The 14,508-nt window shown below is 40.6% G+C and overlaps 11 non-coding genes across 11 annotated transcripts; all 11 read left to right on the top strand.

Moving 5' to 3' along the window:
- Positions 1 to 897: 897 nt before the first annotated feature.
- On the top strand, positions 898 to 969 carry trnav-aac. Its single transcript has one exon. It is a non-coding gene; the product is annotated as a tRNA-Val (tRNA).
- Positions 970 to 3,806: 2,837 nt separating this feature from the next.
- On the top strand, positions 3,807 to 3,881 carry trnav-aac. Its single transcript has one exon. It is a non-coding gene; the product is annotated as a tRNA-Val (tRNA).
- Positions 3,882 to 5,238: 1,357 nt separating this feature from the next.
- Positions 5,239 to 5,313, top strand: trnav-aac. The gene has a single exon. It is a non-coding gene; the product is annotated as a tRNA-Val (tRNA).
- Positions 5,314 to 6,670: 1,357 nt separating this feature from the next.
- Positions 6,671 to 6,743, top strand: trnav-aac. Its single transcript has one exon. It is a non-coding gene; the product is annotated as a tRNA-Val (tRNA).
- A 1,409-nt stretch (positions 6,744 to 8,152) lies between these two features.
- On the top strand, positions 8,153 to 8,225 carry trnav-aac. Its single transcript has one exon. It is a non-coding gene; the product is annotated as a tRNA-Val (tRNA).
- Positions 8,226 to 9,581: 1,356 nt separating this feature from the next.
- Positions 9,582 to 9,654, top strand: trnav-aac. Its single transcript has one exon. It is a non-coding gene; the product is annotated as a tRNA-Val (tRNA).
- Positions 9,655 to 9,783: 129 nt separating this feature from the next.
- trnav-cac lies at positions 9,784 to 9,856 on the top strand. The gene has a single exon. It is a non-coding gene; the product is annotated as a tRNA-Val (tRNA).
- A 1,235-nt stretch (positions 9,857 to 11,091) lies between these two features.
- trnav-aac lies at positions 11,092 to 11,164 on the top strand. Its single transcript has one exon. It is a non-coding gene; the product is annotated as a tRNA-Val (tRNA).
- A 129-nt stretch (positions 11,165 to 11,293) lies between these two features.
- trnav-cac lies at positions 11,294 to 11,366 on the top strand. The gene has a single exon. It is a non-coding gene; the product is annotated as a tRNA-Val (tRNA).
- A 1,235-nt stretch (positions 11,367 to 12,601) lies between these two features.
- On the top strand, positions 12,602 to 12,675 carry trnav-aac. The gene has a single exon. It is a non-coding gene; the product is annotated as a tRNA-Val (tRNA).
- A 1,357-nt stretch (positions 12,676 to 14,032) lies between these two features.
- Positions 14,033 to 14,105, top strand: trnav-aac. The gene has a single exon. It is a non-coding gene; the product is annotated as a tRNA-Val (tRNA).
- Positions 14,106 to 14,508: the final 403 nt, after the last annotated feature.

Genomic DNA, 14,508 nt, shown 5'->3' with positions numbered 1-14,508 from the left:
AAGAAGCTAGCCTGCATAGGTACAGTGCATTCGGAAAGTTTTCAGACCCCTTACTTTTTTCCACATTTTGTTACGTTACAGCCTTATACTAAATGGATGAAATAAAATAAAATCTATCTACACACAATACCACATAATGACAAAGCGATAACATATAGTTTTTATTAATGAAAAAAATATTTTAAAAATACCTTATTTACATACATTTTCAGACCCTTTGCTATGAGGCTGGAAATTGAGCTCAGGTCCATCCTGTTTCCATTGATCATCCTTGAGATGTTTCTTCAACTTGATTGGAGTCCACCTGTGGTAAATTCAAATGATTGGTCATTTCTGCAGCATTGAAGGTACCCAAGAACACAGTGGCTTCCATCACTCTTAAATAGAAGAAGTTTGGAACCACCAAGCCTCTTCCAAGTTCCGGCTGCACACGATAATTCCCGGCTTCTCATGTCTACCTCACATAATATCCCAAATTGAGTACCACAGAAAGAGCCATAATACCCATTAAATATTTTAAAAATACCTTATTACGTACGTTTTCAGACCCTTTGCTATGTGGCTGGAAATTGAGCTCAGGTCCATCCTGTTTCCATTGATCATCCTTGAGATGTTTCTTCAACTTGATTGGAGTCCACCTGTGGTAAATTCAAATGATTGGTCATTTCTGCAGCATTGAAGGTACCCAAGAACACAGTGGCTTCCATCACTCTTAAATGGAAGAAGTTTTGAACCACCAAGCCTCTTCCAAGAGCCGCTGCACACAATGATTCCCGGCTTCTCAAGCCTTATTGTTTAATTAATTGACTAAGTAATTTCTGATTTCATTAGGTTCTGAGAGCGATAAATGTCCCACCCAGCCAAAGTCAGCCACACCCTTAGTACTCCACTCAATGGGTTTCCGTAGTGTAGTGGTTATCACGTTCGCCTAACACGCGAAAGGTCCCCGGTTGAGACCGGGCGGAAACACATTTTAAACAAATTGGTCCTTCGCACCTTCGCGTATTTGCTATTCAGGCTTTAGTTTCAGTAGTGTATTGATTATCACGTTCGCCTCACACGCGAAAGTCAGTCACACCCTTAGTTTTCCAATCATTCGGTTTCCGTAGTGTAGTGGTTATCCCAGGTTCGAAACCGGGCGGAAACATTTTGTAATATTCAATATTTCCCAATGCCCAGAGGCTAGCATTTGGTTTGAAACAGTTGAGGTTGTCTAAACCTTGCTGTCTACCTCTCCGACCTGTGGATCAATGTTGCCGTTTTTTTGGGGACCTCCACCATGCGATCTGTATGAATGTGACCAGACTGACAGCTTCTCTGAGCCAGGCAAATTCATTTATCAGGGTCATTGTAATGGATATATCCAAAGAAATGGCAATATAATCCAAGGTAAAACAAACAAAAATGTAGATTGTTTTCTGTCATTTCAGCTGCTTGATGTGATTGTGTGATAGATTTAGTTGGCTGGCTAGCAAAGGAAAAGAAGCTAGTCTGCAAAGGTACAGTGCATTCGGAAAGTTTTCAGACCCCTTACTTTTTTCCACATTTTGTTACGTTACAGCCTTATACTAAAATTGATTAAATAAAATAAAATCTATCTACACACAATCCCACATAATGACAAAGCGATAACATATAGTTTTTATTAATGAAAAAATATTTTAAAAATACCTTATTTACATACATTTTCAGACCCTTTGCTATGAGGTTGGAAAATGAGCTCAGGTCCATCCTGTTTCCATTGATCATCCTTGAGATGTTTCTTCAACTTGATTGGAGTCCACCTGTGGTAAATTCAAATGATTGGTCATTTCTGCAGCATTGAAGGTACCCAAGAACAGAGTGGCTTCCATCACTCTTAAATAGAAGAAGTTTGGAACCACCAAGCCTCTTCCAAGTTCCGGCGGCACACGATAATTCCAGGCTTCTCATGTCTACCACACATAATATTCCAAATTTAGTACCACAGAAAGAGCCATAATACCCATTAAATATTTTAAAAATACCTTATTTACGTACGTTTTCAGACCCTTTGCTATGAGCTGGAAATTGAGCTCAGGTCCATCCTGTTTCCATTGATCATCCTTGAGATGTTTCTTCAACTTGATTGGAGTCCACCTGTGGTAAATTCAATGATTGGTCATTTCTGCAGCATTGAAGGTACCCAAGAACACAGTGGCTTCCATCACTCTTAAATGGAAGAAGTTTTGAACCACCAAGCCTCTTCCAAGAGCCGCTGCACACAATAATTCCCGGCTTCTCAAGCCTTATTGTTTAATTAATTGACTAAGTAATTTCTGATATCATTAGGTTCTGAGAGCGATAAATGTCCCACCCAGCCAAAGTCAGCCACACCCTTAGTATTCAACTCATTGGGTTTCAGTAGTGTAGTGGTTATCACGTTTGCCTAACACGCGAAAGGTCCCCGGTTCGAGACAGGGCGGAAACACATTTTTACAAATTGGTCCTTCGCACTTCTCAGTATTTGCTATTCAGACTTTAGTTTCAGTAGTGTAGTGGTTATCACGTTTGCCTCACACGCGAAAGGTCCACCGGTTCGAAACCGGGCGGAAACATTTGGTAATATTCAGTATTTCCCAATGCCCAGAGGCTAGCATTTGGTTTGAAACAGTTGAGGTTTGTCTAAACCTTGCTGTCTACCTCTCCGACCTGTGGATCAATGTTGCCGTTTTTTGGGGGACCTCCACCATGCGATCTGTATGAATGTGACCAGACTGACAGCTTCTCTGAGCCAGGCAAATTCATTTATCAGGGTCATTGTAATGGATATATCCAAAGAAATGGCAATATAATCCAAGGTAAAACAAACAAAATGTAGATTGTTTCTGTCAATTTCAGCTGCTTGATGTGATTGTGTGATAGATTTAGTTGGCTGGCTAGCAAAGGAAAAGAAGCTAGCCTGCATAGGTACAGTGCATTCGGAAAGTTTTCAGACCCCTTACTTTTTTCCACATTTTGTTACGTTACAGCCTTATACTAAAATGGATAAAATAAAATAACATCTATCTACACACAATCCCACATAATGACAAAGCGATAACATATAGTTTTTTATTAATGAAAAAATATTTTAAAAATACCTTATTTACATACATTTTCAGACCCTTTGCTATGGAGGTTGGAAATTGAGCTCAGGTCCATCCTGTTTCCATTGATCATCCTTGAGATGTTTCTTCAACTTGATTGGAGTCCACCTGTGGTAAATTCAAATGATTGGTCATTTCTGCAGCATTGAAGGTACCCAAGAACAGAGTGGCTTCCATCACTCTTAAATAGAAGAAGTTTGGAACCACCAAGCCTCTTCCAAGTTCCGGGCTGCACACGATAATTCCCGGCTTCTCATGTCTACCTCACATAATATCCCAAATTGAGTACCACAGAAAGAGCCATAATACCCATTAAATATTTTAAAATACCTTATTTACGTACGTTTTCAGACCCTTTGCTATGAGGCTGAAATTGAGCTCAGCTCCATCCTGTTTCCATTGATCTCCTTGAGATGTTTCTTCAACTTGATTGGAGTCCACCTGTGGTAAATTCAAATGATTGGTCATTTCTGCAGCAATGAAGGTACCCAAGAACACAGTGGCTTCCATCACTCTTAAATGGAAGAAGTTTTGAACCACCAAGCCTCTTCAAGAGCCGCTGCACACAATAATTCCCGGCTTCTCAAGCCTTACTGTTTAATTAATTGACTAAGCAATTTCTGATTTCATTAGGTTCTGAGAGCGATAAATGTCCCACCCAGCCAAAGTCAGCCACACCCTTAGTACTCCACTCATTGGGTTTCCGTAGTGTAGTGGTTATCATGTTCGCCTAACACGCGAAAGGTCCCCGGTTCGAGACCGGGCGGAAAAACATTTGAACAAATTGGTCCTTCGCACTTCTCAGTATTTGCTATTCAGACTTTAGTTTCAGTAGTGTAGTGGTTGTCACGTTCGCTTCGCACGCGAAAGGTCCCCTGTTCGAAACCGGGCGGAAACATTTTGTAATATTCAATATTTCCCAATGCCCAGAGGCTAGCAATTTGGTTTGAAACAGTTGAGGTTTGTCTAAACCTTGCTGTCTACCTCTCCGACTGTGGATCAATGTTGCCGTTTTTTTTGGGGACCTCCACCATGAGATCTGTATGAATGTGACCAGACTGACAGCTTCTCTGAGCCAGGCAAATTCATTTATCAGGGTCATTGTAATGGATATATCCAAAGAAATGGCAATATAATCCAAGGTAAACAAACAAAAATGTAGATTGTTTTCTGTCATTTCAGCTGCTTGATGTGATTGTGTGATAGATTTAGTTGGCTGGCTAGCAAAGGAAAAGAAGCTAGCCTGCATAGGTACAGTGCATTCGGAAAGTTTTCAGACCCCTTACTTTTTTCCACATTTTGTTACGTTACAGCCTTATACTAAAATGGATAAAATAAAATAACATCTATCTACACACAATCCCACATAATGACAAAGCGATAACATATAGTTTTTATTAATGAAAAAATATTTTAAAAATACCTTATTTACATACATTTTCAGACCCTTTTGCTATGAGGTTGGAAATTGAGCTCAGGTCCATCCTGTTTCCATTGATCATCCTTGAGATGTTTCTTCAACTTGATTGGAGTCCACCTGTGGTAAATTCAAATGATTGGTCATTTCTGCAGCATTGAAGGTACCCAAGAACAGAGTGGCTTCCATCACTCTTAAATAGAAGAAGTTTGGAACCACCAAGCCTCTTCCAAGTTCCGGCTGCACACGATAATTCCCGGCTTCTCATGTCTACCTCACATAATATCCCAAATTGAGTACCACAGAAAGAGCCATAATACCCATTAAATATTTTAAAAATACCTTATTTACGTACGTTTTCAGACCCTTTGCTATGAGGCTGGAAATTGAGCTCAGCTCCATCCTGTTTCCATTGATCATCCTTGAGATGTTTCTTCAACTTGATTGGAGTCCACCTGTGGTAAATTCAAATGATTGGTCATTTCTGCAGCAATGAAGGTACCCAAGAACACAGTGGCTTCCATCACTCTTAAATGGAAGAAGTTTTGAACCACCAAGCCTCTTCCAAGAGCCGCTGCACACAATAATTCCCGGCTTCTCAAGCCTTACTGTTTAATTAATTGACTAAGCAATTTCTGATTTCATTAGGTTCTGAGAGCGATAAATGTCCCACCCAGCCAAAGTCAGCCACACCCTTAGTACTCCACTCATTGGGTTTCCGTAGTGTAGTGGTTATCATGTTCGCCTAACACGCGAAAGGTCCCCGGTTCGAGACCGGGCGGAAAAACATTTGAACAAATTGGTCCTTCGCACTTCTCAGTATTTGCTATTCAGACTTTAGTTTCAGTAGTGTAGTGGTTGTCACGTTCGCTTCGCACGCGAAAGGTCCCCTGTTCGAAACCGGGCGGAAACATTTTGTAATATTCAATATTTCCCAATGCCCAGAGGCTAGCATTTGGTTTGAAACAGTTGAGGTTTGTCTAAACCTTGCTGTCTACCTCTCCGACCTGTGGATCAATGTTGCCGTTTTTTTGGGGACCTCCACCATGAGATCTGTATGAATGTGACCAGACTGACAGCTTCTCTGAGCCAGGCAAATTCATTTATCAGGGTCATTGTAATGGATATATCCAAAGAAATTGCAATATAATCCAAGGTAAAACAAACAAAAATGTAGATTGTTTTCTGTCATTTCAGCTGCTTGATGTGATTGTGTGATAGATTTAGTTGGCTGGCTAGCAAAGGAAAAGAAGCTAGCCTGCATAGGTACAGTGCATTCGGAAAGTTTTCAGACCCCTTACTTTTTTCCACATTTTGTTACGTTACAGCCTTATACTAAAATGGATGAAATAAAATAAAATCTATCTACACACAATACCACATAATGACAAAGCGATAACATATAGTTTTTATTAATGAAAAAAATATTTTAAAAATACCTTATTTACATACATTTTCAGACCCTTTGCTATGAGGCTGGAAATTGAGCTCAGGTCCATCCTGTTTCCATTGATCATCCTTGAGATGTTTCTTCAACTTGATTGGAGTCCACCTGTGGTAAATTCAAATGATTGGTCATTTCTGCAGCATTGAAGGTACCCAAGAACACAGTGGCTTCCATCACTCTTAAATAGAAGAAGTTTGGAACCACCAAGCCTCTTCCAAGTTCCGGCTGCACACGATAATTCCCGGCTTCTCATGTCTACCTCACATAATATCCCAAATTGAGTACCACAGAAAGAGCCATAATACCCATTAAATATTTTAAAAATACCTTATTTACGTACGTTTTCAGACCCTTTGCTATGTGGCTGGAAATTGAGCTCAGGTCCATCCTGTTTCCATTGATCATCCTTGAGATGTTTCTTCAACTTGATTGGAGTCCACCTGTGGTAAATTCAAATGATTGGTCATTTCTGCAGCATTGAAGGTACCCAAGAACACAGTGGCTTCCATCACTCTTAAATGGAAGAAGTTTTGAACCACCAAGCCTCTTCCAAGAGCCGCTGCACACAATGATTCCCGGCTTCTCAAGCCTTATTGTTTAATTAATTGACTAAGTAATTTCTGATTTCATTAGGTTCTGAGAGCGATAAATGTCCCACCCAGCCAAAGTCAGCCACACCCTTAGTACTCCACTCAATGGGTTTCCGTAGTGTAGTGGTTATCACGTTCGCCTAACACGCGAAAGGTCCCCGGTTCGAGACCGGGCGGAAACACATTTTAACAAATTGGTCCTTCGCACCTTCGCGTATTTGCTATTCAGGCTTTAGTTTCAGTAGTGTATTGATTATCACGTTCGCCTCACACGCGAAAGTCAGTCACACCCTTAGTTTTCCAATCATTCGGTTTCCGTAGTGTAGTGGTTATCCCAGGTTCGAAACCGGGCGGAAACATTTTGTAATATTCAATATTTCCCAATGCCCAGAGGCTAGCATTTGGTTTGAAACAGTTGAGGTTTGTCTAAACCTTGCTGTCTACCTCTCCGACCTGTGGATCAATGTTGCCGTTTTTTTGGGGACCTCCACCATGCGATCTGTATGAATGTGACCAGACTGACAGCTTCTCTGAGCCAGGCAAATTCATTTATCAGGGTCATTGTAATGGATATATCCAAAGAAATGGCAATATAATCCAAGGTAAAACAAACAAAAATGTAGATTGTTTTCTGTCATTTCAGCTGCTTGATGTGATTGTGTGATAGATTTAGTTGGCTGGCTAGCAAAGGAAAAGAAGCTAGTCTGCAAAGGTACAGTGCATTCGGAAAGTTTTCAGACTCCTTACTTTTTTCCACATTTTGTTACGTTACAGCCTTATACTAAAATTGATTAAATAAAATAAAATCTATCTACACACAATCCCACATAATGACAAAGCGATAACATATAGTTTTTATTAATGAAAAAATATTTTAAAAATACCTTATTTACATACATTTTCAGACCCTTTGCTATGAGGTTGGAAAATGAGCTCAGGTCCATCCTGTTTCCATTGATCATCCTTGAGATGTTTCTTCAACTTGATTGGAGTCCACCTGTGGTAAATTCAAATGATTGGTCATTTCTGCAGCATTGAAGGTACCCAAGAACAGAGTGGCTTCCATCACTCTTAAATAGAAGAAGTTTGGAACCACCAAGCCTCTTCCAAGTTCCGGCGGCACACGATAATTCCAGGCTTCTCATGTCTACCACACATAATATTCCAAATTTAGTACCACAGAAAGAGCCATAATACCCATTAAATATTTTAAAAATACCTTATTTACGTACGTTTTCAGACCCTTTGCTATGAGGCTGGAAATTGAGCTCAGGTCCATCCTGTTTCCATTGATCATCCTTGAGATGTTTCTTCAACTTGATTGGAGTCCACCTGTGGTAAATTCAAATGATTGGTCATTTCTGCAGCATTGAAGGTACCCAAGAACACAGTGGCTTCCATCACTCTTAAATGGAAGAAGTTTTGAACCACCAAGCCTCTTCCAAGAGCCGCTGCACACAATAATTCCCGGCTTCTCAAGCCTTATTGTTTAATTAATTGACTAAGTAATTTCTGATATCATTAGGTTCTGAGAGCGATAAATGTCCCACCCAGCCAAAGTCAGCCACACCCTTAGTATTCAACTCATTGGGTTTCCGTAGTGTAGTGGTTATCACGTTTGCCTAACACGCGAAAGGTCCCCGGTTCGAGACTGGGCGGAAACACATTTTTACAAATTGGTCCTTCGCACTTCTCAGTATTTGCTATTCAGACTTTAGTTTCAGTAGTGTAGTGGTTATCACGTTTGCCTCACACGCGAAAGGTCCCCGGTTCGAAACCGGGCGGAAACATTTGGTAATATTCAGTATTTCCCAATGCCCAGAGGCTAGCATTTGGTTTGAAACAGTTGAGGTTTGTCTAAACCTTGCTGTCTACCTCTCCGACCTGTGGATCAATGTTGCCGTTTTTTGGGGACCTCCACCATGCGATCTGTATGAATGTGACCAGACTGACAGCTTCTCTGAGCCAGGCAAATTCATTTATCAGGGTCATTGTAATGGATATATCCAAAGAAATGGCAATATAATCCAAGGTAAAACAAACAAAAATGTAGATTGTTTTCTGTCATTTCAGCTGCTTGATGTGATTGTGTGATAGATTTAGTTGGCTGGCTAGCAAAGGAAAAGAAGCTAGCCTGCATAGGTACAGTGCATTCGGAAAGTTTTCAGACCCCTTACTTTTTTCCACATTTTGTTACGTTACAGCCTTATACTAAAATGGATAAATAAAATAACATCTATCTACACACAATCCCACATAATGACAAAGCGATAACATATAGTTTTTATTAATGAAAAAATATTTTAAAAATACCTTATTTACATACATTTTCAGACCCTTTGCTATGAGGTTGGAAATTGAGCTCAGGTCCATCCTGTTTCCATTGATCATCCTTGAGATGTTTCTTCAACTTGATTGGAGTCCACCTGTGGTAAATTCAAATGATTGGTCATTTCTGCAGCATTGAAGGTACCCAAGAACAGAGTGGCTTCCATCACTCTTAAATAGAAGAAGTTTGGAACCACCAAGCCTCTTCCAAGTTCCGGCTGCACACGATAATTCCCGGCTTCTCATGTCTACCTCACATAATATCCCAAATTGAGTACCACAGAAAGAGCCATAATACCCATTAAATATTTTAAAAATACCTTATTTACGTACGTTTTCAGACCCTTTGCTATGAGGCTGGAAATTGAGCTCAGGTCCATCCTGTTTCCATTGATCATCCTTGAGATGTTTCTTCAACTTGATTGGAGTCCACCTGTGGTAAATTCAAATGATTGGTCATTTCTGCAGCAATGAAGGTACCCAAGAACACAGTGGCTTCCATCACTCTTAAATGGAAGAAGTTTTGAACCACCAAGCCTCTTCCAAGAGCCGCTGCACACAATAATTCCCGGCTTCTCAAGCCTTACTGTTTAATTAATTGACTAAGCAATTTCTGATTTCATTAGGTTCTGAGAGCGATAAATGTCCCACCCAGCCAAAGTCAGCCACACCCTTAGTACTCCACTCATTGGGTTTCCGTAGTGTAGTGGTTATCACGTTCGCCTAACACGCGAAAGATCCCCGGTTCGAGACCGGGCGGAAACACATTTTAACAAATTGGTCCTTCGCACTTCTCAGTATTTGCTATTCAGACTTTAGTTTCAGTAGTGTATTGGTTATCACGTTCGCCTCACACGCGAAAGTCAGTCACACCCTTAGTTTTCCAAAAGTTCGGTTTCCGTAGTGTAGTGGTTATCACGTTTGCCTCACACGCGAAAGGTCCCCGGTTCGAATCCGGGCGGAAACATTTTGTAATATTCAATATTTCCCAATGCCAAAAGGCTAGCATTTGGTTTGAAACTGTTGAGGTTTGTCTAAACCTTGCTGTCTACCTCTCCGACCATGTGGATCAATGTTGCCGTTTTTTTGGGGACCTCCACCATGTGATCTGTATGAATGTGACCAGACTGACAGCTTCTCTGAGCCAGGCAAATTCATTTATCAGGGTCATTGTAATGGATATATCCAAAGAAATGGCAATATAATCCAAGGTAAAACAAACAAAAATGTAGATCGTTTTCTGTCATTTCAGCTGCTTGATGTGATTGTGTGATAGATTTAGTTGGCTGGCTAGCAAAGGAAAAGAAGCTAGCCTGCATAGGTACAGTGCATTCAGGAAAGTTTTCAGACCCCTTACTTTTTTCCACATTTTGTTACGTTACAGCCTTATACTAAAATGGATGAAATAAAATAAAATCTATCCACACACAATACCACATAATGACAAAGCGATAGCATATAGTTTTTATTAATGAAAAAAATATTTTAAAAATACCTTATTTACATACATTTTCAGACCCTTTGCTATGAGGCTGGAAATTGAGCTCAGGTCCATCCTGTTTCCATTGATCATCCTTGAGATGTTTCTTCAACTTGATTGGAGTCCACCTGTGGTAAATTCAAATGATTGGTCATTTCTGCAGCATTGAAGGTACCCAAGAACACAGTGGCTTCCATCACTCTTAAATAGAAGAAGTTTGGAACCACCAAGCCTCTTCCAAGTTCCGGCTGCACACGATAATTCCCGGCTTCTCATGTCTACCTCACATAATATCCCAAATTGAGTTCCACAGAAAGAGCCATAATACCCATTAAATATTTTAAAAATACCTTATTTACGTACGTTTTCAGACCCTTTGCTATGAGGCTGGAAATTGAGCTCAGGTCCATCCTGTTTCCATTGATCATCCTTGAGATGTTTCTTCAACTTGATTGGAGTCCACCTGTGGTAAATTCAAATGATTGGTCATTTCTGCAGCATTGAAGGTACCCAAGAACACAGTGGCTTCCATCACTCTTAAATGGAATAAGTTTTGAACCACCAAGCCTCTTCCAAGAGCCGCTGCACACAATAATTCCCGGCTTCTCAAGCCTTATTGTTTAATTAATTGACTAAGTAATTTCTGATTTCATTAGGTTCTGAGAGCGATAAATGTCCCACCCAGCCAAAGTCAGCCACACCCTTAGTACTCCACTCAATGGGTTTCCGTAGTGTAGTGGTTATCACGTTCGCCTAACACGCGAAAGGTCCCCGGTTCGAGACCGGGCGGAAACACATTTTAACAAATTGGTCATTCGCACTTCTCAGTATTTGCTATTCAGACTTTAGTTTCAGTAGTGTATTGGTTATCACGTTCGCCTCACACGCGAAAGTCAGTCACACCCTTAGTTTTCCAATCATTCGGTTTCCGTAGTGTAGTGGTTATCACGTTCGCCTCACACGCGAAAGGTCCCAGGTTCGAAACCGGGCGGAAACATTTTGTAATATTCAATATTTCCCAATCCCCAGAGGCTAGCATTTGGTTTGAAACAGTTGAGGTTTGTCTAAACCTTGCTGTCTGCCTCTCCGACCTGTGGATCAATGTTGTCGTTTTTTTGGGGACCTCCACCATGCGATCTGTATGAATGTGACCAGACTGACAGCTTCTCTGAGCCAGGCAAATTCATTTATCAGGGTCATTGTAATGGATATATCCAAAGAAATGGCAATATAATCCAAGGTAAAACAAACAAAAATGTAGATCGTTTTCTGTCATTTCAGCTGCTTGATGTGATTGTGTGATAGATTTAGTTGGCTGGCTAGCAAAGGAAAAGAAGCTAGCCTGCATAGGTACAGTGCATTCGGAAAGTTTTCAGACCCCTTACTTTTTTCCACATTTTGTTACGTTACAGCCTTATACTAAAATGGATGAAATAAAATAAAATCTATCTACACACAATACCACATAATGACAAAGCGATAACATATAGTTTTTATTAATGAAAAAAATATTTTAAAAATACCTTATTTACATACATTTTCAGACCCTTTGCTATGAGGCTGGAAATTGAGCTCAGGTCCATCCTGTTTCCATTGATCATCCTTGAGATGTTTCTTCAACTTGATTGGAGTCCACCTGTGGTAAATTCAAATGATTGGTCATTTCTGCAGCATTGAAGGTACCCAAGAACAGAGTGGCTTCCATCACTCTTAAATAGAAGAAGTTTGGAACCACCAAGCCTCTTCCAAGTTCCGGCTGCACACGATAATTCCAGGCTTCTCATGTCTACCTACACATAATATTCCCAAATTGAGTACCACAGAAAGAGCCATAATACCCATTAAATATTTTAAAAATACCTTATTTACGTACGTTTTCAGACCCTTTGCTATGAGGCTGGAAATTGAGCTCAGGTCCATCCTGTTTCCATTGATCATCCTTGAGATGTTTCTTCAACTTGATTGGAGTCCACCTGTGGTAAATTCAAATGATTGGTCATTTCTGCAGCATTGAAGGTACCCAAGAACACAGTGGCTTCCATCACTCTTAAATGGAAGAAGTTTTGAACCACCAAGCCTCTTCCAAGAGCCGCTGCACACAATAATTCCCGGCTTCTCAAGCCTTATTGTTTAATTAATTGACTAAGTAATTTCTGATATCATTAGGTTCTGAGAGCGATAAATGTCCCACCCAGCCAAAGTCAGCCACACCCTTAGTATTCAACTCATTGGGTTTCCGTAGTGTAGTGGTTATCACGTTTGGCCTAACACGCGAAAGGTCCCCGGTTCGAGACTGGGCGGAAACACATTTTACAAATTGGTCCTTCGCACTTCTCAGTATTTGCTATTCAGACTTTAGTTTCAGTAGTGTAGTGGTTATCACGTTTGCCTCACACGCGAAAGGTCCCCGGTTCGAAACCGGGCGGAAACATTTGGTAATATTCAGTATTTCCCAATGCCCAGAGGCTAGCATTTGGTTTGAAACAGTTGAGGTTTGTCTAAACCTTGCTGTCTACCTCTCCGACCTGTGGATCAATGTTGCCGTTTTTTGGGGGACCTCCACCATGCGATCTGTATGAATGTGACCAGACTGACAGCTTCTCTGAGCCAGGCAAATTCATTTATCAGGGTCATTGTAATGGATATATCCAAAGAAATGGCAATATAATCCAAGGTAAAACAAACAAAAATGTAGATTGTTTTCTGTCATTTCAGCTGCTTGATGTGATTGTGTGATAGATTTAGTTGGCTGGCTAGCAAAGGAAAAGAAGCTAGCCTGCATAGGTACAGTGCATTCGGAAAGTTTTCAGACCCCTTACTTTTTTCCACATTTTGTTACGTTACAGCCTTATACTAAAATGGATGAAATAAAATAAAATCTATCTACACACAATCCCACATAATGACAAAGCGATAACATATAGTTTTTATTAATGAAAAAATATTTTAAAAATACCTTATTTACATACATTTTCAGACCCTTTGCTATGAGGCTGGAAATTGAGCTCAGGTCCATCCTGTTTCCATTGATCATCCTTGAGATGTTTCTTCAACTTGATTGGAGTCCACCTGTGGTAAATTCAAATGATTGGTCATTTCTGCAGCATTGAAGGTACCCAAGAACAGAGTGGCTTCCATCACTCTTAAATAGAAGAAGTTTGGAACCACCAAGCCTCTTCCAAGTTCCGGCTGCACACGATAATTCCCGGCTTCTCATGTCTACCTCACATAATATCCCAAATTGAGTACCACAGAAAGAGCCATAATACCCATTAAATATTTTAAAAATACCTTATTTACGTACGTTTTCAGACCCTTTGCTATGAGGCTGGAAATTGAGCTCAGGTCCATCCTGTTTCCATTGATCATCCTTGAGATGTTTCTTCAACTTGATTGGAGTCCACCTGTGGTAAATTCAAATGATTGGTCATTTCTGCAGCAATGAAGGTACCCAAGAACACAGTGGCTTCCATCACTCTTAAATGGAAGAAGTTTTGAACCACCAAGCCTCTTCCAAGAGCCGCTGCACACAATAATTCCCGGCTTCTCAAGCCTTACTGTTTAATTAATTGACTAAGCAATTTCTGATTTCATTAGGTTCTGAGAGCGATAAATGTCCCACCCAGCCAAAGTCAGCCACACCCTTAGTACTCCACTCATTGGGTTTCCGTAGTGTAGTGGTTATCACGTTCGCCTAACACGCGAAAGGTCCCCGGTTCGAGACCGGGCGGAAACACATTTTAACAGATTGGTCCTTCGCACTTCTCAGTATTTGCTATTCAGACTTTAGTTTCAGTAGTGTATTGGTTATCACGTTCGCCTCACACGCGAAAGTCAGTCACACCCTTAGTTTTCCAATCAGTTCGGTTTCCGTAGTGTAGTGGTTATCACGTTCGCCTCACACGCGAAAGGTCCCCGGTTCGAACCGGGCTGGAAACATTTTGTAATATTCAATATTTCCCAATGCCCAGAGGCTAGCATTTGGTTTGAAACATGTTGAGGTTTGTCTAAACCTTGCTGTCTACCTCTCCGACCTGTGGATCAATGTTGCCGTTTTTTTGGGGACCTCCACCATGCGATCTGTATGAATGTGACCAGACTGACAGCTTCTCTGAGCCAGGCAAATTCATTTATCAGGG

Source organism: Oncorhynchus mykiss, unplaced genomic scaffold (genome assembly GCF_013265735.2).
Source record: "Oncorhynchus mykiss isolate Arlee unplaced genomic scaffold, USDA_OmykA_1.1 un_scaffold_658, whole genome shotgun sequence".
Classification (NCBI taxonomy): domain Eukaryota; kingdom Metazoa; phylum Chordata; class Actinopteri; order Salmoniformes; family Salmonidae; genus Oncorhynchus; species Oncorhynchus mykiss.
Note: the sequence above shows the minus strand (reverse complement) of the source record. Positions and strands in the feature narration are given on the sequence as shown.